Source organism: Bos indicus, chromosome 19 (assembly GCF_029378745.1).
Source record: "Bos indicus isolate NIAB-ARS_2022 breed Sahiwal x Tharparkar chromosome 19, NIAB-ARS_B.indTharparkar_mat_pri_1.0, whole genome shotgun sequence".
In the NCBI taxonomy this organism is placed as follows: domain Eukaryota; kingdom Metazoa; phylum Chordata; class Mammalia; order Artiodactyla; family Bovidae; genus Bos; species Bos indicus.
In genome coordinates, this window is record NC_091778.1 from 21,803,537 (window position 1) to 21,824,045 (window position 20,509).

At 45.5% G+C, this 20,509-nt stretch overlaps 1 long non-coding RNA gene and 1 other non-coding gene across 2 annotated transcripts; one reads left to right on the top strand and one right to left on the bottom strand.

Annotated features, from left to right (window-relative positions):
• Positions 1–2: 2 nt before the first annotated feature.
• On the top strand, positions 3–18,097 carry LOC139177517 (uncharacterized). Its single transcript, XR_011561944.1, has 4 exons — positions 3–305; positions 13,017–13,158; positions 13,792–13,874; positions 13,958–18,097. It is a non-coding gene; the product is annotated as an uncharacterized lncRNA (long non-coding RNA).
• Positions 7,240–7,371, bottom strand: LOC139177831 (small nucleolar RNA SNORA72). Its single transcript, XR_011562298.1, has one exon. It is a non-coding gene; the product is annotated as a small nucleolar RNA SNORA72 (small nucleolar RNA).
• Positions 18,098–20,509: the final 2,412 nt, after the last annotated feature.

The following is a 20,509-nucleotide window of genomic DNA, read 5'->3' on the forward strand; positions in this document are numbered from 1 at the left end:
AGCCGAACCGAAAGGGAGCTCCCTGCTGGCGGCTCCGGGGATAAACGGTCGGCCTTCCTGGCAGCGCCTGGGCGCGCCTCCAGAGCGGGCCAGGCGGCACCCGGCACTGCCCTGGAGACCTCTGTGAGGGTCCCACAGGCCCTGCCTGGAGGTTCTGTGCACCGGGCAACCGAGGCTGCTGGGCGCGCTCAGGGCGGGCACTGGGGTCACGCTGAGTGTATAAAACAGGCCCTGTCCTAGGCGGGCGCCAGTGGACTATGCTGGCTGTGTCCAAGAGGGTGCCTTCCCGGGGCAGTGCTGTCCAGGTGAGTCTTGCGGGTCACATCTCCCCAGAGCAGCTCTGCAGAGGCAGACGCAGGATGATGCTGGAGGATGCCGTACGGCCCAGTCCAAAGCAGGGGCTGCCAAGGGGGTACTGGCAGGATGTACCCCCCAGATTCCTGGTGGGCTGGTTTGAGAGAGGCATGCTTCAGGTGGAGCTGTCTATGGGGTGAACCAAGACCCACCGGTGATAGCCATAAGTGGCTCGCACTCCCTAAAGGAGCCCAACAATACCAAAATTAACAGCTTCAGAAGCTCTTAGGAATGAGGTCTGCCCCTGGGTCCTCATGTCCTGTCAATATCAGGTGAGCTGCTCTACCCATTGAGAAGGAGTGTTAGACTCTCCCAAAGAGGCCAGAGGCATTTAGAGAACAGGTTTCCAAGAAAGGGCTTACGTCTTGAGCTGAGAGAGAGAGGTGGGTGCTTCTACAGGCGGTGTCCATACTGAAGGGAGGTACCCAGAATGTGGAAGAAACTGAGCCGGGTGGTGCAGGAAGAAGGGTGTAGCAGACAAGGGCAGCTGCCTCCATAAACAGCCCAACCCGGAACTTCTCCAGGCAGAGGTGGCTCAACCTGACACACCAGGGAAGGTTCAAGCGAGGGGATTCAGGAGCTAAGAGCTGAGGATTAGCTGGGCGATCCTGAGGAATAGACCACACCCAGAATGTGCATCTTGAATAAAGGAATAGCACGCAATCCAAACTTAATTCAACACACTTGGGCTGAGACCCTGCCAAGTGCCAAGGGCAGCACCAGGCACTCTGAGGAACAGAGAGATATCAGATTTGGACCCTCTCTCTAGGGAACTCACATGGTGAGGGCGAGGGGTGAACTTTGACCTCAGTAGGATTCACCACGGGCTTCCTAGATGGCCCTAGTGGTAAAGAACCTGCCTGCCAATGCAGGGGACGCGGGTTCGATCCCTGGGTCAGAAAGATCCCATGGAGGAGGGCGTGGCAACCCACTTCAGTATTCTTGCCTGGAGAATCCCAAGGACAGAGGAGACTGGCAGGCTCCGTCCATGGGTGGCAAAGAGTCAGACATGACTAAAGCGACTTAGCATGCCCACAGGATTCACCACACTGTCATCCCTTGGATGATGAGATGATGCTGTGATGGATGGCTCATTTGGCTGAAGGAATGAAAGAAAGCTGCTCTGAGGACATGACGCTTCAATGAAACCTGGGAAGCTAGGGAGCACAATGACTATCACAATTGCTTTCTGAGCACGTACCATGTGCTAAACACTATGTCTCTTCCTCACTACAAACCTATTAAGGAGACATTATTTTTATAGATAGGGATTGAATGCATGGACTCAAGAGTCAGGTTGCCTGGGATCAAATCTCAGCTCTGTCATGTCTGCCTGTATTACTCTGAGTGACTTACAAAACCTCTCTGTGCCTCAGTTTTTTAATCTGAAAAATATGGGCTAAAAATGCCCACCTCAAAGTTTAGTTTGAAAATCAAATGAATTTAGTCTTCTCAACAAATGGTGCTAAAACAACTGGACATCCTCCACAGGCAAAAAAAAAACAAGAGTCTAGACACATACCTTACACCCTTCACAAAAATTAAAATGAGTCATAGACCTAAACATATCCACAAAGCTGTAGAAAGTTAACACAGGAGGAAACCTAGCTGATTTTGAATATGGTGATGATTTTTCATATACAGTATCAGAGGCACAATTTATGAAACAATGAGAAGAAGAAAGAATTAATAAGAAGCTAGACTTCATTAAAATTAAAATTAAAAACTTCTGCTTCGTAAAAGACAATGTCAAGAGAATGAGAAGACAAACCAAAGACTGGGAGAAAATACTTGCAAAAAACATCTGATAAAGAACTGTTATCCAAAATATACAAAGAACTCTTAAAATTCAATAAGAAAACAAATGATCCGATTTAAAAATGGACCCAAAACCTGAATATACACTTCACCAAAGGAGATATACAGATGGTAAATAAGCATTTGAAAAGATGTTCTTCATCACATGTCATCTTGTTGTTCAGTCGCTAAGTCATGTCCGATTCTTTGCGACCCCATGGACTGCAGCACGCTAGGCTTCCCTGTCCTTCACTATCTCTGGGAGTTTGCTCAAACTCATGTCTGTTGAGTCGGTGATGGAATCTAACTACCTTATTCTCTGCCACCCCCTTCACCTGCCCTCAATCTTTCGCAGCTTCAAGCACTTTTCCAATGAGTCGGATCTTATCGTCAGGTGGCCAAAGTGCTGGGAGCTTCAGCTTCAGCATCAGTCCTTCCAATGAATACTCAGGGTTGATTTCCTTTAGGATTGTCTGGTTTGGTCTCCTTGCTGTCCAAGGTACACGTGTCATGCTGCTGCTGCTGCTAAGTTGTTTCAGTCGTGTCCGACTCTGTGCGACCCCATAGACGGCAGCCCACGAGGCTCCCCCATCCCTGGGATTCTCCAGGCAAGAACACTGGAGTGGGTTGCCATTTCCTTCTCCCATGCATGAAAGAGAAAAGTGAAAGGGAAGTCGCTCAGTCGTGTCTGACTCTTCGCGACCCCATGGACTGCAGCCTACCAGGCTCCTCGGTCTATGGATTTTCCAGGCAAGAGTACTGGAATGGGGTGCCATTGCCTTCTCCGACACATGTCATAGAGAATCGCAAATTAAAACAACAAGATACCATTACACATCTGTTAGAAAGGCCAATGACTGGAACACAGACAATGCCCAATGCTAGAGGGGGTGAGGGGCAACAGGAACTCTCATTCATTGCTGATGGGAATGCAAAATGGCACAGCTTCTTTGGGAGACAGTTTGGCAGTTTCTTATAAAGCTAAACACACTCTATCCATATGACGCAGCAATTGTCCTTGTTCTTTACCTAACGGAGTTGAGAACATATCCACACAGACATCTGCACACGGATGTTTACAACAGCTTTATATATAATTGCCAACACTTAACAAGCAACCGAGATATCCTTCAGTAGCTGAATGGTTAAACAGACATTTTATTTTATCCAGACAATGTATTCTTATTCAGAAATAAACTGTTAAGCCATGAAAAGACATGGTGGAGCATGCATATTATTAAGCAAGAGAAATCAATGTGACAAGGCTATATGATTCCAACTCTGTGGTAAAACTGTGGAGACAATAAAAAGATCAGGTGTTGTCAGGGTTGTGATAAGGGAGGGATGAACAGGCAGGGCACATAGGATTTTTAGGGCAGCGAAACTACTCTATTTGGTACTACAATGATGGATGCATGTCCTGATACTTTTATCCAAACCAACAGAATGTAAACACCAAGAGTGACCCCTAATGTAGACTATAGGCTAAGCGATGATGATGTGCTGTGTATGTTTATCAGGTGTGACAACTGTCCCACGCTGGTGCAGGGTGTTGACAGTGGGGAGGCTGTGTGTGGGGAGGTGAAGAGGGTATTATGGGAACACTGTACTTTGAGCTCAGTTCTGCTATTGCTTTAAAGGGAATTCCCTGGCAGTCTAGTGGCTAGGACATCACACTTCCACTGCAGGGAACATAGGTTCGATCCCTGGTAGGGGAACTAAGATCCTATGTGCTGTGTGGCACAGCCTAAAAAATAAAATGGCTTTAAAAAATAAAGTTTACCAACTTTTAAAATAATTCAGTGAGTTAATGAGTAAAAAGGGCCCAGCATATAGGAAGCATTCTGTAACTTTTAGCTTTATTGTCATAACCTTCCCAACTCTCAGCTAAGGAAACAGCCTGCCAGTGGCAGCATCGGGATTCAGATTGAGGTCCCCAAGGCTCAGAGCCCATGTTTTTTCCCTATATCATGGCAGTGAATAAACAGAGATATTAACACCTGCTTTGTTTATGTATGTCCACATCAGGGCACTTGGAGTATTACACGATGTTCCTAAGAGCTCCTCCAGCCTGGACCAGGAACTGATTTCAGAGACCTGGCAAGAACGAAACACCAGGGCAACACCCACAACGATTTTGCCTCAAGCTCACTTGTTTTTAATCTTTCACGTCTCATAGGTCAGAATAATCCCTGTACTGGTTCTAAGTAAAAGTGTAGTCCCCTCCACCCCTCATAGAAAAACGGCACAGCAGTGTCCACTTAAAATAGCTCAGATGACCACAGAAAGGCTGGTTTTTCCAGAAAATTCCTAAGCTCCCAAAGCAATCTGACTTGAGTGGAAAAGCGCCCTGAGCAAGAAGCCTGGTGATAATAAAAATTGATTACAACAATTGAACCCTCACAGTAGGTCACCATCATGCTAACCCCTTGGCCAGAATTGTCTCATTTAGTGCTCAGTCTCACCCTATTACAGAGGTGATGTTCTTTTTTATATTTTTTAAAATTATTTTTTTCATTGGAGTATAATTGCTTTATATTTAGTATAATTGCTAAAGCTGAAACTCCAGTACTTTGGCCACCTCATGCAAAGAGCTGACTCATTGGAAAAGACTCTGATGCTGGGAGGGATTGGGGGCAGGAGGAGAAGGGGACGACAGAGGATGAGATGCTGGATGGCATCACCGACTTGATGGACGTGAGTCTGAGTGAACTCCGGGAGTTGGTGATGGACAGGGAGGCCTGGCGTGCCGCGATTCATGGGGTTGCAAAGAGTTGGACACGACTGAGTGACTGAACTGAGCTGATAATTGCCTTACAGTGTTGTGTTAGTTTCTGCTGTACAACAATGTGAATCAGCTGTATGTATACATATATTCCCTTCCTCTTAAGTCTCCCTCCCATCACGCCCCCCCAACACCCTACCCCACCATCCCACCAGGGAGGTGATGTTTTTATCCCCATCTTGCACATTAGAAACCAGGCTGAGGAAGATGAAATAATTTACCCAAGGCTACACAGCTAATAAGTAGCGGAGCCCGGAATGCTTGCTCTGAATCACGCGACTGGGCTGTGTTCAGGGCAGAGTGGAACACTTGGTCTAGCAGCTGTTAGCGAGTTCCTTTGCCTCTCTAAGCCTCAATTGCCTCATCTATAAAATGGGGATAATAATAGTGCCTACCTCATAAGCATGTAAGGATAAAACAAGCAAATTCATTTAGAGCAATTAGCCCAGTACTTGACAGATCGTAAATGGTTAACAGATGTCAGCCCTTGTTAATCTCTCTGACTCTCCCCATCTGTAAAATGGAGGCTGATAATAATGTGTAAGTCATAGAGGTACTGTGAGGCTTAGGAGAAATGGAAAATGTAGAGCATGTAGATGATATTTGTCACATAGTAAGCTACCACAACATGACCCTCCAGAAAGGATTGCAGGTAGGAAAGTCATTTTAAAAACTATATACATATATATATATATATATTTAATGTGGACAATTTTTTTTAAGTCTTTACTGAATTTGTTACAATATTGCTTCTGTTTTATGTTTTGGCTTTTTGGCCGTGAGACATGTGGGGTCTTAGATCCCCAGCCAGGGATCGAACCTGCACCCTCTGCACTGAAGGTGAAGTTTTAACCCCTGGACCACCAGGAAAATTCCTAGGCAAGCCATTTTTTTCAAGCCCACAGAATTGCATAGCTGCCTGATAACAAGTGACGTTCAGATGACAAGAACACATATTGAATACTGTTCCTTAAAATGCATTTATTAGCATAAGATCCTTTATTCTTTTGTACAGACACTTGGAATGTGGGTGGAGAATGCTCTTTAGGGAACTTGAAGCTAAATCCTAGGAAGAGAGCACCTGCCGAAGGTCAGCCCAAAATAAAGGAGTGTATCTCTGAAATGACATTAAAAAGTTTTATTTGGGAGGACTTCCCTGGTGCTCCAGTGGTTAAGAATCCACCTTCCAATGCAGGGGATGTGGGTTCAGTCCCTGTTGGGGACCTAAGATCCCACATTCCCTGGGACAACTAAGCCTGTGCACTGCAACAAAGAGCCTGTGTAGAGAAAAGGAAAAAAAGTTTTATTTTGAGGAAGTCCAAACACAGACGAAAGCAAACAAAATAAGACAACAAACCCCTGATTATCCATCACAAAGTTTCAATAGTTATGAACTCATGGAAATCTTATTTCAACTCTACTCCCTCCCATAACCTTAAAACAAATTCCAAATTATATAAAACAAATATCATATCACTTCATCTGAAAACATTTTAGTGTATGTGTCTAAAAGATAAGGACTTTTTTAAAAACAAAACCACATACTATTGTCAAACTCAAAATTTTTTAACAATAATTCGCTGATATCATCAGAAAATCAGTGTTCAAATTTCCAATTATCTCCATAACATTTTTTTTAAAAAACTACTTGTTTGATTGAATCAAGATTCACATGTTGCAGTTAATTGACTTTTTAAAAAAAATATAATTCACTTAATGAAAGTGAAGAAGTGAAAGTGTTAGTCGCTCTCAGTCGTGTCTGACTCTTTGCTACCCCATGGGCTGTAGCCTGCCAGGCTCCTCTTACCATGGGATTCTCCAGGCAAGAATACTGGAGTGGGTTTCCATGCCCTCCTCCAGGGGATCTTCCCAACCCAGGGATTGAACCCAGATCTCCCACATTGCAGGCAGATTCTTTACTGTCTGAACCATCAGGGAAGCCCAATTCTTTTAACGGCAACAGGTAATCATCAAATTAGCAATGGTTATCTTCAAATGTTACGCTGCATGTGTGCTCAGTTGCTCAGTCGTGTCTGACTCTTTGCAACCAGGCTTTTCTGTCCATGGGATTATTTCAGCAAGAATACGGAAATGGATTGCCCTTTCCTCCTCCAGGGGATCTTCCAACCCAAGGATCAAACCCACGTCTCCTTTGTCTCCTGCATTGGCAGGCGGATTCTTTACTACTAAGCCACCTGGAAAGCCCATTATTATACTAGTTATTCAGTAATTTCTCACGTTTGGTCAGATACCTGGAGTCACAGACATTTTCCACATAAGATGCATTGTATAAGTCAGGCTTAATTTACTACCGGCATTTATAAAACCAGAACTAAGGAAAGATCTAGGTCTGGAGACACAAACATGGTCTCAGTGTAGCACATGTTTAGCCTGCCCAAATTATTACAAAATTAGAGGAGCGAGAATATTCGCAGGACAAGACTGTTAAGTATCTCTTATATCTTTTTTATCTCTCCTATCTCTATATTTTTTCCCCTTGCAACTTATCTGTAGAAGAAACTAGGTCATTTATCCTACAGATTTTCCTGTCTGGATTTTGTTGATGGCATCCCCATAGGGTAGTTTAATATGATACTCAGGCCTCTGTATTTCCTGTATATTGGCAAATCTAGAGGCTTGAGCAGATTTGAGTTTTATTTTGAAGGGACAAATACTTCATAGGTGGCATGGTCTTCTTTTTTTAGGAAGCATATAGTATCCTTGTCTCTCAAATGACACTTAAAAACATTAGAAATATATGATTAACTTTATTAGAAGTATAAGAATATGAAAAGAGCCCATCCCTCAACAGACGTATGGGTGAACAAAACGTGGCATTTATACAATGAAATATCACTCAGCCATAAAAAAGAAGGAAAAATTCTGACACAGGCTGCAACATGATTGAGCCTTAAGGACATTATGCTAAACGAAAGAAGCCGTATACAGAAGTACAAATGCTATATGAGTCCACTCACACGAGGTACCTAGAATATGCAAATTCATAGAGGCAGAAAGTAGAGTAGAGGCTACCAGAGTCTAGGGGAGGAGGAAATGGGGAGTCCTTGTTTAATGGGTACAGAGTTTCTGTTGGGGATGATGAAAAACTAATGGAAATGAATAGCGGTGATGCTTGTACAACATTATGAAAGTAACTAATGATGCTGAATTATACACTTAATGGTAAAAATGGTAAATGTTATGTTATGCATTATGAGTGAGTGAAAGTCACTCAGTCGAGTCCGACTCTTTGTGACCCCATGGACTATACAGTCCATGGAATCCTCCAGGCTAGAATACTGGAGTGGGTAGCCTTTCCCTTTTCCAGGGGATCGTCCCAACCCTGACCAATCATCCCAAGACCAGGGATTGAACCCAGGTCTTCCGCATTGCAAGTGGATTCTTTACCAACTAAGCTATCAGAAAAGCCCTATGTTATGCATATTTTACTACAATAAAACAATATTTAAAAGAGCCTAGCTATTGGGAGTTCCCTGGGCAGTCCAATGGTTAGGACTTGGAGTTGTCACTACTGGGGCCTAGGTTCAAACCCTGGTGGTTGAACTAAGACCCTACAAGCCACTCAAGTGCAGTTAAAAAAAAAAAAAAGAACCCAGCTATTGCATAGAATATGGGTCCTCTTACACAACTTTGATGGCCTCAGTTTATATGTCTACTTTTGTTTGAACCTGCAGCCTTACTCCTTCTGTATTGATCTGCACATAGTTATAGGGTTCAATCCATGCTCCCAAGAATTTCATGGCCTTTGCCTAACTCTGCAACAAGCAGGGGATCCACAGTCCCACCAGCCTCCAGCCCAGTGTTCTAGATTATAAACATCTACAAGCAGAGCTGTGGAGGCAGCCAGGACATGGGCTTCTGGAGTTATGAGGCTTGAAATTGAGCCTATTTTGCCATGAGAGCTTAACCGCTCAGCTTCCATTCCAATAAAATTAGGGCTGTGAACTCCTACCTCGCAGGGTTGTTGTAAGGATGGAATAAAGTTGTGTAATGGTCAAGCGCTGTACCAAGAGAGAGCTTCATGTTTTCATCATGCTAGCAGTGACTCAAAGAGGATCCAACTAGGATATAGGTTTGTCAGCTCAATGGGAAAATAATGTCTCCGGAAGTTAGTTACTTTTAAAAAATGTTTTTTTAATGTATTCATTTGGCTGCACCAGGTGTTGGCTGCAGCGTGTGGGATCGTCGATCTTCATTATAGCATGCGGGACCTTTTTGTTTCAACATGTGGAATCTAGTTCCCTGACCAGGAATCGAACCCAGACCACCTACATTGGGATCGTGGAGTCTTAACCACTGAACCACCAAGGAAGTCCTGGTGGGGTACTTTGCAAGCTAAACTTTTCTTGACATCATTCTTGGTGATGTCAGTAGAAGAGCAACAAACTGTTAATGCCAACACTGAGGGTTCCCTGGAGATATGGGATTTTTCAGTGTCAAAACAGAAAGTTCCATGCAAAATGGGACAAGTTAGTCACCCAAACCATGACCTACCAATTGCTAATCTAGGGACTGCCTCTCAGGCTTGCTCACTGCTGCCTATTTGACCTGACTTTTCTTCTCAACTTGGCCCATAGAATCTCTTCTTCTGAATCTCTTTGCTGGACATACTTCTGTTTGTCTTTCGGTGTTGGTGCTTCCTAGGATTTCTTCCTTGTGTTCTGTACTTTGGATCTTGCACCCCCTTCTTAGGAGATCTTGTTCATTCCCAGGACCCCCAAATACCTCCCAAGCCATGGATAACTCGCAAATTTCCATGGCAGACATCACACTAGAGGGCTTGGTACTTTCCCCATCTCTTGCAAATACCCCAAGTAAACTGTATCCAAAGCCAAGTGTACAAGTCTTCCTCGCTGACTTCTTCCTTTTGGTTGATGACTCTAACCCTCAGTCAGTAAAGCCAGAAATCCACTCCCCCTGCCTCCTCCCTCTCCCTCCATCCCCTCCTTCTCAGAGCTCATGTCCTATTGGTTCTTCTCATTAACTATCTCTCCAGCCTGCATCGTTTATCCATCCCCATTGCACTGCCTCAGTTCAGGCCTCATCAGTTCTTGACCAGACAATTGCAACAATCTCCTCACAGCCACCTGCTCCCTCCTCATCCCCTCTGACACATCTTCCAGTGATGTTCCTAAAATACCAACTCGATCATGTCACTCCCCGGCTTGGAATTCTTCAAGGGCTTCTGATGGCCTAGTACAGGGATCAGCCAACTTTTTTGTAAAGTGTCTGATAGTAAATATTTTAGGCTTTTCACATGTCTCAACTAGTCATTTCTATGCAGCACAAAAGCAGCCGTAGACAATATAGAAACCAATGATCATGTCTGTGTCCCAAAAACAGTTTATTTATAAAAACAGATGGTGGGGACTTCCCTGTTGGTCCAATGGTTAAGAATCCTTCTGCTAATGCAGAGGACATTGGTTCGATCCCTGGTCTGGGAAAATTCCACATGCCGTGGGCAACTAAGTCCTTGTACCTACTGAGCCCAAACTTTAGAGCCTGTGAGGCGCAGCTACTAAAGTCTGCGTGCCCTAGAGCCCCTGCTCTGCAACAAGAGAAGCCACTGCAATGAGAAGCCTGTGCACCACAGCTAGAGAGCAGCCCCTGTTTGCCACAACTAGAGAAAACCTGAGTGCAGCAATGAAGACCCAGTGCAGCCACAAAAAAAAAAAAGATGTGGGCCAAATTTGGCCCAAGGACTACACTTTGCTAACCCATGGCCTAAGGAATAGTGTCCAAGCTTATTAACATAACCCAAAGGCACTTTTTGCCTTTCATGGTTGTTCATGGCAGTCCAAAAATCAGAGATCTCACTTTGCCGACAAAGGTCCACCTAGCCAAAGCTACGGTTTTCCAGCAGTCATGTGCGGATATGAGAGTTGGACCATGAAGAAGGCTGAACGCCGAAGAATTGATGCTTTTGAATTTTGGTGCTGGAGAAGACTCTTGAGAATCCCTTGGTTAGCAAGGAGATCAAATCAGTAAATCCAAAAGGAAATCAACCCTGAATATTCACTGGAAGGACTGATGCTGAAGCTGAAGCTCCAATACTTTGGCCACCCGATGCAAAGAACAGACTCATTGGAAAAGACCCTGATGCTGGGAAAGATTGAAGGCAGGAAGAGAAGGGGCAACAGAGGACGAGATGGTTGGATGGCATCATCAACTCAATGGACATGAGTTCGAGCAAACTCCAGAGATAGTGAAGGACAGGGAAGCCTGGCATGCTGCAGCCCATGGGCTCACAAAGAGTCGGACACAACTGAGTGACTGAACAACAACAAAAAGCAGTAGCTCACCGCTACTCAGGACCTAGACACGAACTGCCTGAGGCCCAAGGAGAATAGCTTCCACTGCAGCAAGCAGGACTCTAATTAGACCTTGGAAAGAACTTTCGTAGCTGTTAAATGATTGTTAAAAATTGCCCCAAGTTGTGGAAGGAGACAGAGGAATACCATCTCCTGTGGTTTTCTGACATGCTTCAGACGAAGCCCTGTTTGGCCACTCCCAATTCTGGCCTAACAATATCAGGATAAATCAGGATAGATGCATCAAGCCGCTATTCCCTGCAAAGCACTGTTAAGAGCAGGACTGTGTGTCCTCTTTCCACAAAGCACAGCACCTTTCCCCCTCCTGCGACTGAGATGCAAAGACATCAGAGATACATGCAAAGTCACACAGCAGGATGGATGGAAATAACCACTGAAGGCCACGGTCAAGGGGAGTCACAGCAGTGTGTAATTAATTGTCGAGTGAAATCGTCATGGAGGCTCAGAGGAGCAACAGAGCAGAGGAGGAGTCAAGGAAGGCTTCACAGACAGAGGCTAGGATCAGAGCCTATAATAGTAGGATTTAGATGGTAAGAGCACTGCTTGCCAAGGAGCATTGTGCACCTGGCACTTTATTTACTTTATTATCTTGTTTAATCCTCACAACAACGCTGTGAAGTGGGTATTATTAGTCTCTCTTTCTTTTAAGATTTTTTTTTTTGATGTGGACCTCTTTTTAAAGTCTTTATTGAATTTGTTACACTATTGTTTCTGTTTTATGCTTTGTTTTTTTGGCCAAGACGCATGTAGGATCTTAGCTCCCAGACCAGGGATTGAACCCACACCCCCTGCACTGGAAGGTGAAGCCTTAACCACTGGGCCACCGGGGAAGTCCCTGTCAGTCTCTTTTTATACAGAAAAGAGCCCCCAAACCCCTAGCTGCTTGTCCTAGATCACACAGCCAGTGAGTGGCAAAGCAGAGCTGGAACCCAGTTAGTTTGGTCCTAAAGCTGACCAGGGCAGAGCTCCCCAGGAGGGACTGGAGCAAAGGGTGGGAAGAAAGTCCAGGCATGGCCCCTAGTGTGGCTGGAATGGGAAAGAGTGGATAGCGAGTGAGGTTGGGGCTGACTCATAGAAGACGCTGGATGCCAGGTTGAGGAGCTTCAGGTGGTTAATTCAGCTGGAGTGCTGACCAGGAGGCAAGTGCTGGTTGGGAGGGAGGGAGGGGACTGTTCAGGCAGGAAGGTGCTGGGCAGGTTCAGCAATGGCAGTGAAGGCAGGTCTGAGCCAGGGAGGTGATGGGGGGACTGGAAGGAGGGGGACAGCGTAGGAGAGATTGGGAAGGAGGATCTGTGTGGGGACTCAGCTAACAATAGCCATAGGAGCAAGTGAGGGAGGAATTAGTAGTTGATTTCACAGTTCTGGGTGCATGAGACAGCAAGGCAAAAGCAACTCTCCAGAGAGCTAAGGTTAACACAATGGATAGGGACTGCCCTGCTGGTCCAGTGGCTAACACTCCGAGCTCCCAAAACAGGAGGCCTGGGTTCAATCCCTGGTCAGGGAACTAGATCTCACATGCCACAGTGAAAATCAAAGATCCTGCAAGCTGCAACTAAGACCCGGTTCAGCTAAATAAATAAATATTAAAAGAAAAAAAAAAAAATACAGTGGCTAATGTTTATTGCAATCAGCTACTATTGGCAAGTACTTTACATTTATAAACTCATCTTCACAGTGTTCTTAGAAGGCAGGGTTCATTTTTATCCCCCCTACCTTTTTTTTTTCAGATGAAAGAACTGAGGCACAGAGAGGTTAAGCAACTTGTCCAAAGCTATCCAGCTGGTACCTGGCAGATCTGGGATTTGAACGCAGGCAGTCCGGACCCAGAAACCTTGCTCTTAATCACTTTGCTATCTTATATCTGTTGAGGTAATGCTTTCGGGAGGAAGCAGGGTTCCCCACTCCCATGCCACATTCCCCAACCTCAAGGATCAGGCAGGAGAGTGATGGCCAGTGCAGGGTTTTTTGCCCAGTCAGACATCAGGTCTCTGCTGCTCCCTTGAGCTGGTTGCCTCTCACTATTAGGCAGTGAGCCTGAAGCACGCCATGCTGGGGTCTGCACTTTGCCAGCTGCTACACCTCCATGCAGGAGGGCTCCTGGAACCCAGGGCTGTCTTGTTAGAAGGGAGCAGGGGAGGATGAGCAGGCCGGCCCAGAAGTGGGAGCACCCGATGCAGGCCACAAGAAGGTGCTGGCGGGGAAAGACCCCACTGGCAGGGGAAGAACTGCAGCTCCACCAGGTTCAGGAGGAAGCAGCCCACTCTCACCCCCAATTCAGGGGGATCATCTTTTTTAGTACGAGGGGTCGGGGTAGGAACAGCCATGAAATAAGCATGGAACATCCACCCCAAACAGAGGGGATTGCCCCAGCAGGAGGACCAACCCCGTAAAGGCCCCCAGCACCAGGTGGGTGAGGTAGATGGCCAAAGGCCTGTGTGACCTCAGGTTGGGGTCCTGGGCTGCAGCCTCCAGGCACTAGGGGAGAATTCTCTCTCCCACCAGGACCTGTGCCTCTAGGAAGTGAGAAGACCCCAGGAGCTCCAGTCTGGATCCCTGAAATCTCAAGCTTTAAGGAAGGAATTGAAGTAAGGGGAAGGAAGAGGAGGGGAAGGGGGAGAATATAAAGCCCCAGCAGCCAGATATTTGCATAACTATTTCTGGCCCTCAGCAAGAGCTCCAGTTCCATCTGTGCCTGACGCCCAGGCGTGCCACTTGCTGCCTGACAAGGACAAGAAGAACAAACTGGCAGAGAAAAGGACACGGAGGAGGAAAGGATGGACGCAGCAACTCTCCAAGTTTCTCCCCAACACAACCGCGAATTAACCAAGACAGTCTGCACGCTTAAATGCTACAACTGGGCTTCCGCAGAAATGTTCCTGACTGATGAGATTTTGAACCTTCCAGCTGTCCTGGGCACTTTTTTTTTCAGACTTACATAGCACCAGGCATGTTTTTCCCAAGAGGCCACAGCAGACTATCCACAACTTAGATAGTTTTTCCTCCAGGTTCCAGGGTCACAAATAACTTTAGTCCCCATGGCAGGATCTGGAAGAGATAGGTCTGACAGCCCCCATTCTTGCCAGGTGGACCCTCTTTAAGGCCTCACATTGTAAAAATCTTATCTGACTTTACATGTCTGTAGCTTCTCATCCTGGGAATTACTGAAAATATTTCCAAGAATAGTTTGGGGGATGGGCATTGACATCCCTTGGCTTCCCTGGTGGCTCAGTGGTAAAGAAACTGCCTGCCAATGCAGGAGACGCAGGGTCAATCCCTGGGTCAGGAAGATTTCCCTGGAGAAGGAAACTGCAACCCAATCCAGTATTCATTCCTGGGAAATCCCGTGGACAGAGGAGCCTGGCGGGCTCCACGGAATTGCAAAAGAATCATCGTGACTTAGCGACTAAACATAGTTGTTAGGGGAAGCACACTGATTGAAACCGCCCACCCTGGCCAGGCACCATAGTAACCACTTGCATGAGTTGTTTTATGACAGGAGATCCTGATAAGGAATAGGGAACTAATAAGCCACCCCCAACAGCAAGAGTTCGGGAAAGGTTAAAAGGAGACACCGCGTGTCCATCCACTTCCCAGAATCCCTCTCGTTAGCATCCATCTTGGCTGAGCGATGCATGCGCCACCAGGAAAGACTCTGAATTAGAATGATTGGCCAAAGACCACCCCAAAACTAATCCCATCACCATAAAACCCGAGACTGCGAGCCACACGGCAGAGCAGTTCGCCTGAGTTCCCTTACCCTACTGCTCTCCACCTGGGTGCCCTTTCCCAATAAAGTCTCTTGCTTTGTCAGCACATGTGTCTCCTCGGACAATTCATTTCCGAGTGTTAGACAAGAGCCCAGTTTCGGGCCCTGGAAGGGGTCCTCCTTCCTGCAACATAACATTGACACCCGTTATCACCATCAACCCCATCTTTCAGGCTCCCAAATGCACACTCTAAATAAACCAGCAGCTTGGCTTATTGTGCAAACTCAGGGGCTAGATAGGACTCCAGCCTTCACCACTGACTTCATTGCCTTCCCTCCCCTTGTCTCCTAAACAGGATCCTGGAGCCGTCCCTAGAACATTTCTATCCCCCTTAACTTTCTTTCTTTAAAAAAAATACTTATTTATTTTTGTTTATTTATTTGATTGTGCCAGATCTTAGTTGCAGCACTCTACATCTTCTAGGCTTGACATGTAAACTTCTAATTGCAGCATGCGTGATCGAGTTCAAACTCTGGCCCCCTGCATTGGGAACGTGGAGTCTTAGCCTCTGGACCATTAGGGAAGTCCCTCTCCTTAACTTTCAAAACGTCAAGTTCTCAACATGAGTGAACAAGTGTTGATGTTTCTGGTTACCAGGGCTTTAAGACAATGGATGAGAACACAATCTCTCAGGAGAACTTTGAAAATGGGGCAGAGATCTATCTGTGCCCAGCCCGGGTTTCTCAACCCCAGCTTCAACCTTAGCACATTGACATTTTGGACCTGATAATTCTCCTTTACAGGGGACTGTCCTCTGCATTGAAGGAGGTTTAGCAGCATCTCTGGCTTCTATTTACTAGATGCCAATAGCACCTGACTTCATCTCCAGTTGAAGGCAATGGCAACCCACTCCGGTACTCTTGCCTGGAGAATCCCATGGACGGAGGAGCCTGGTGGGCTGCAGTCCAGGGGTCTCGAGGAGTCAGACACGACTGAGCGACTTCACTTTCACTCTTCACTTGCATGCATTGGAGAAGGAAATGGCAACCCACTCCAGTGTTCTTGCCTGGAGAATCCCAGGGATGGGGGAGCCTGGTGGGCTGCCATCTATGGGGTCGCACGGAGTCAGACATGACTGACGCAACTTAGCAGCAGCAGTAGCAGCAGCCATCTCCAGTCGTGGCAATCAAAAGTGTTCCCACTGGGATTTCCCTGGTGATTCAGTAGCTAAGACTCCATACTCCCAATGTGAGGGGCCTGGGTTTGATCCCTGGTCAGGAAACTAGATCCCGCACGCCACAACTAAGAGTTTGAATCCTGCAACTAAGACTAACACAGACAAATAAATAAATATATATATTTTAAATCTTCATTGCCAAATAGCCTCTGGGTAACAAAATTGAGAACCACTGGTTTAGGCTAAGCAAACTGTTTTCTTGCTTGGAGCAGGGGATGATAGAGCTGACCTGCAGATTCTAAGATCCAAAATGAAAAACTGCAAGAGAGGTAAACAAGATGCTGTGACTGGCTAGAAGTCAGGGAGCAGAGCAAAACCCCACATCACAGAAAATTGAATCTCCAATCAACTGGCCAAGGTCACACAGCAAGGACCCTGCAGTTAGGAGCAGTGAGTCCCCAGGTTTTCCGTCTCACCTCTGGTGGGTCCAGTTCTTCCTCTGAACTCAGACCTTCCGGGGTTGCAGGAGGCTGCTGGACAGACTTCTCTGGGCTTTCCTTAGAGCCACGATCATAGAGGCTAGTAAGAAGAACCGAGGCCTGGGAAGACTTCCAGGCCATTTCTTAGGGGATCCCTGCCCTTCCCTCAAACTCTAGGATACAGGGCCAGAGAGTGGCAGTGCTTGGAAATGTTCTCAAGCTCCTCTAGTTCCAGATCAGTAGTACAGATTTTTCTTTTTGCCTCAGGCCCTAATGTGGCCTGGCACAATACTGTCACTGATCCTGTCTGTATAGAGAACATTATTGTGTTCAACAAGAATTTTTTTTTTTTGCGTTCGTTTAAATTTTTTAAAATATGTTTTTATCTTAATTAGTGAGTTTTTGGCATTCCTTCAATTTTGTGCCTGAGGCTACTGCCTCCCTCACCTCACTCTCACCCCAGCCCAGCTCAGTGGGTCCCCAACAGGTCAGCCTGAAAGGCGCAAGTGAATGCTGAGGTCACAAATGGAAACCCGTGGGCTGAATTCTGCACATAAATGTGTTTTGACTGGCTAGCACTGTGTTTTCAAAAATGTCTTGATTTGTTGCCAATCTTTTTAAAGTCAAGAGAATCACATAAAAATCCACATTTCTGGCTTCTTTTGAAACGTTGGGTGATCTAGCTACACTACATACCATAGACAATGGCTGGCGGGACCTGGTTAGTGGTTTTTGGCTTAGGGTAGGAAAAAAAGTGAAAGTGAAAGTCACTAGGGCGTGTCCGACTCTTCACAACCCCATGGACTATACAGTCCATGTAATTCTCCAGGCCAGAATACTGGAGTGGGTAGCCTCTCCCTTCTCCAGGGGCTCTTTCCAACACAGGGATCAAACCCAGGTCTCCCACATTGAAGGCGGTTTCTTTACCAGCTGAGCCACCAGGGAAACCCAAGAATACTGGTGTGGATTGGGTAACCTATCTCTTCTCCAACAGTTCTTCCTGACCCAAGAATTGAACTGGGGTCTCCTGTATTGCAGGCGGATTCTTTACCAGCTGAGCTACCAGGGAATCTTAAGGTAGGAGGTGCTGTCCAACTTCCCTCAGACACACTCCCCCGGCTTCTCCCACTTATAAGACCCATCTGATTTTCTGTGCCAGAGCTGGTTTATGCCTGCTTACAAGAGCCAATGGTCAAATTTCTAGAGTCAGCTGTTGAGCACACTCATATAAAAAAATTAAATTAGGGGACCTCCCTGGTGGCCCATGGCTAAGACTTCCTGCTCCCAATGCAGGAGGCCCAGGCTTGATCCCTGGTCAGGGAAATAGATCCTATGTGCCACAGCTAAAAATTCACATGCCTCAACTAAAGATCCCTCGTGCAGCAACTAAGACCTGGCACAGCCAAATAAATTAATAAAAATAAATAAATATTAAGAAATCTACATGGCACAGCACTGCAAATCAAATATAATTCAATAAAATCAGTTTTTAAATTAAATTATATAAACTTACAATTAAGTACATTAAATTGAAAATAAAACTCAACTTCCTAATTACTACTTTTACTATTTTACTATTGCTGTTCAGTCGCTCAGTCACGTCCAGCTCTTTGCGACCCTTTGGACTGCAGTACGCCAGGCTTCCCTGTCCTTCACTATCTCCCAGAGTTTGCTCAAACTCATGTCCATTGACTTGGCGATGCCATCCAACCATCTCATCCTCTGTCACCTCCTTCTCCTCCTGCCTTCAATCTTTCTCAGTATCAGGGTCTTTTCCAAGGAGTTGACTCTTCTCATCAGGTGGTCAGAGTATCGGAGCTTCAGCTTCATCATCAGTCCTTCCAAGCTTTTACTATAACTATTATTTTACCATTTTATTATTATCTATGTTCTTGAGGTTATGTATACCTATTACTCCTGTATGGTGGAAATATTTTATATTGGTGTACTACTGCATCTCTTCCCAACACTGTGTTCAGTTTTGTCATGTTAGAGGCACGAAATTGGCCACAGTAGGAGTAGTTACAACATGGAAATTGGCAAACACCGCAAAACAGGGCTTGTTCATTGTGTAGCTGATTGTCTAGGCTTAAGTTGTTATTTTGGGTTTTTGTTTTTTTTTTTTTGGCTGTGCCATGTGGCTTGCAGATCTTAATCTTGGACTAGGGATCAAACCCCGGATCCCCAAGAGGGAAATCACTGAGTTCTAACCACTGGACCACCAGGAAATTCCCTAGACTTAAAGTGTTGGTGGAGAAATATTAATAATGTAGAGTAAACTTAGTGTGTCACATCTATAGCCATTGTATTGTGAATAGCACAAAAATTTGAGGAACTAGCCTTCCAGTACTTGAAAACTGCTATGCAATTCAGCAAGGAAGTTACTCAGTTGTTAACCAACAAGTCAAATTCAGACAAAAAAAAATCATAATCGTCGCACTTTCATTTTATGTCTTAAACAAAAATATCAACCAACGTTCATGTCAAAACTACACCTATTTGGAACTTCCCCGGTGGTTCAGTGGTTGAAACTCAGCACTTCCAGTGAAAGGGGAGTGGGTTAGATTCCTGGTTGGGGAACTAAGATCCCACATGCCATGCATTGCAACCAAGAAAATTAAAAACAAAAACACCTATTTATCATGTATAACTTAAGGTTGATTACTGATACAAGCGGCTCTCAAAAATCAATGAAAGCATTTTGTGGGAATGAATTGGCTAAATGGAATTGACAAGAATGTGGTATATTTTGTTATTTCTAAATTGTGTGCTACACGTTCTTTATACGTACAAAACATTTTAATAACCTATGTGTTTGTACACATCTTTCCAAGGAGCCAGTTTTTAAACATTTACCAGCACACCCATGTTGGCATCTCTTTGCCGTTCTTACTCCAAAGTTTCTTGGTTAAGAAGGTAGTTACTTGCTCTTTCATTTTCTTCCCAATTCCTTGTTTCATATGATCCCAGGTGGGCAACACCGGAGCCCCTTGGCCAACAGAAAATTACTCTGAATTCGCTTTCTTTGCAGAAACCACCTACCTCATGCCAGGCTATTCATATGTGCACTGTTTGAAGTTTTCCCAACAGCTAGTTGAGATGGACGTGATTATCCCCACTTCACAGATGAGAAAACTGAGTAGCAGAGCCAGGATTTAAATCTAGGTCCGCTGCCTCCAAAGTTTGTGCTCTTCCTATGACGCAGCCTCCCAAGCAAGAGACAAACACGATCTACAGCCCACAGGGTACAGGAGAAATACCTAGACGTCTCTCTGATCCCAGTTTTTAAAAAATGCCATTGAACCTGAGCCATAGACAAGGACTGCTCTGGAGCCTTCCTTCTCCTCCTTCCCATCAGCAAGGTAATCTTTCAGTCTATTCTAAATACTTTTTATGTTTGCTCTGGATTCTGGAGACCCCCAGAGTCAGGCCCATCACTTTCCTCCCTGAGAGGGTGTGGTTGTCGCTGGGAACTGGAGGCTGAAATAAATCTGCTGCCTGCTCTGGGATGCTGCAGAACTGGAAACATGCAGAACATGGGCTCTTTATCCCCAAGATGTGGGGGCCCTGAAGGAGGGAAACTCAGAAAATGGTGGAGCCAAAACTGAGACAGGACTTCCCTGGTGGTCCAGTGGTTAAGAGTCTGATTTCCAGTGCAGAGGACATGGGTTCAATCCCTTGTGGGGGAACAAAGATCCCACATACCACAGGGCAACTAAGCCCAAGCACCACAACTACTGAGCCCACACACTCTAGAGCCCATGAATGGAAACAAGAGAAGCCCAAGCACTGCAACTAAGACCCAGTTCAGACAAATAAATAAAAGGAAGATTTAAAAAAAAAAAAAAAGGATCCTT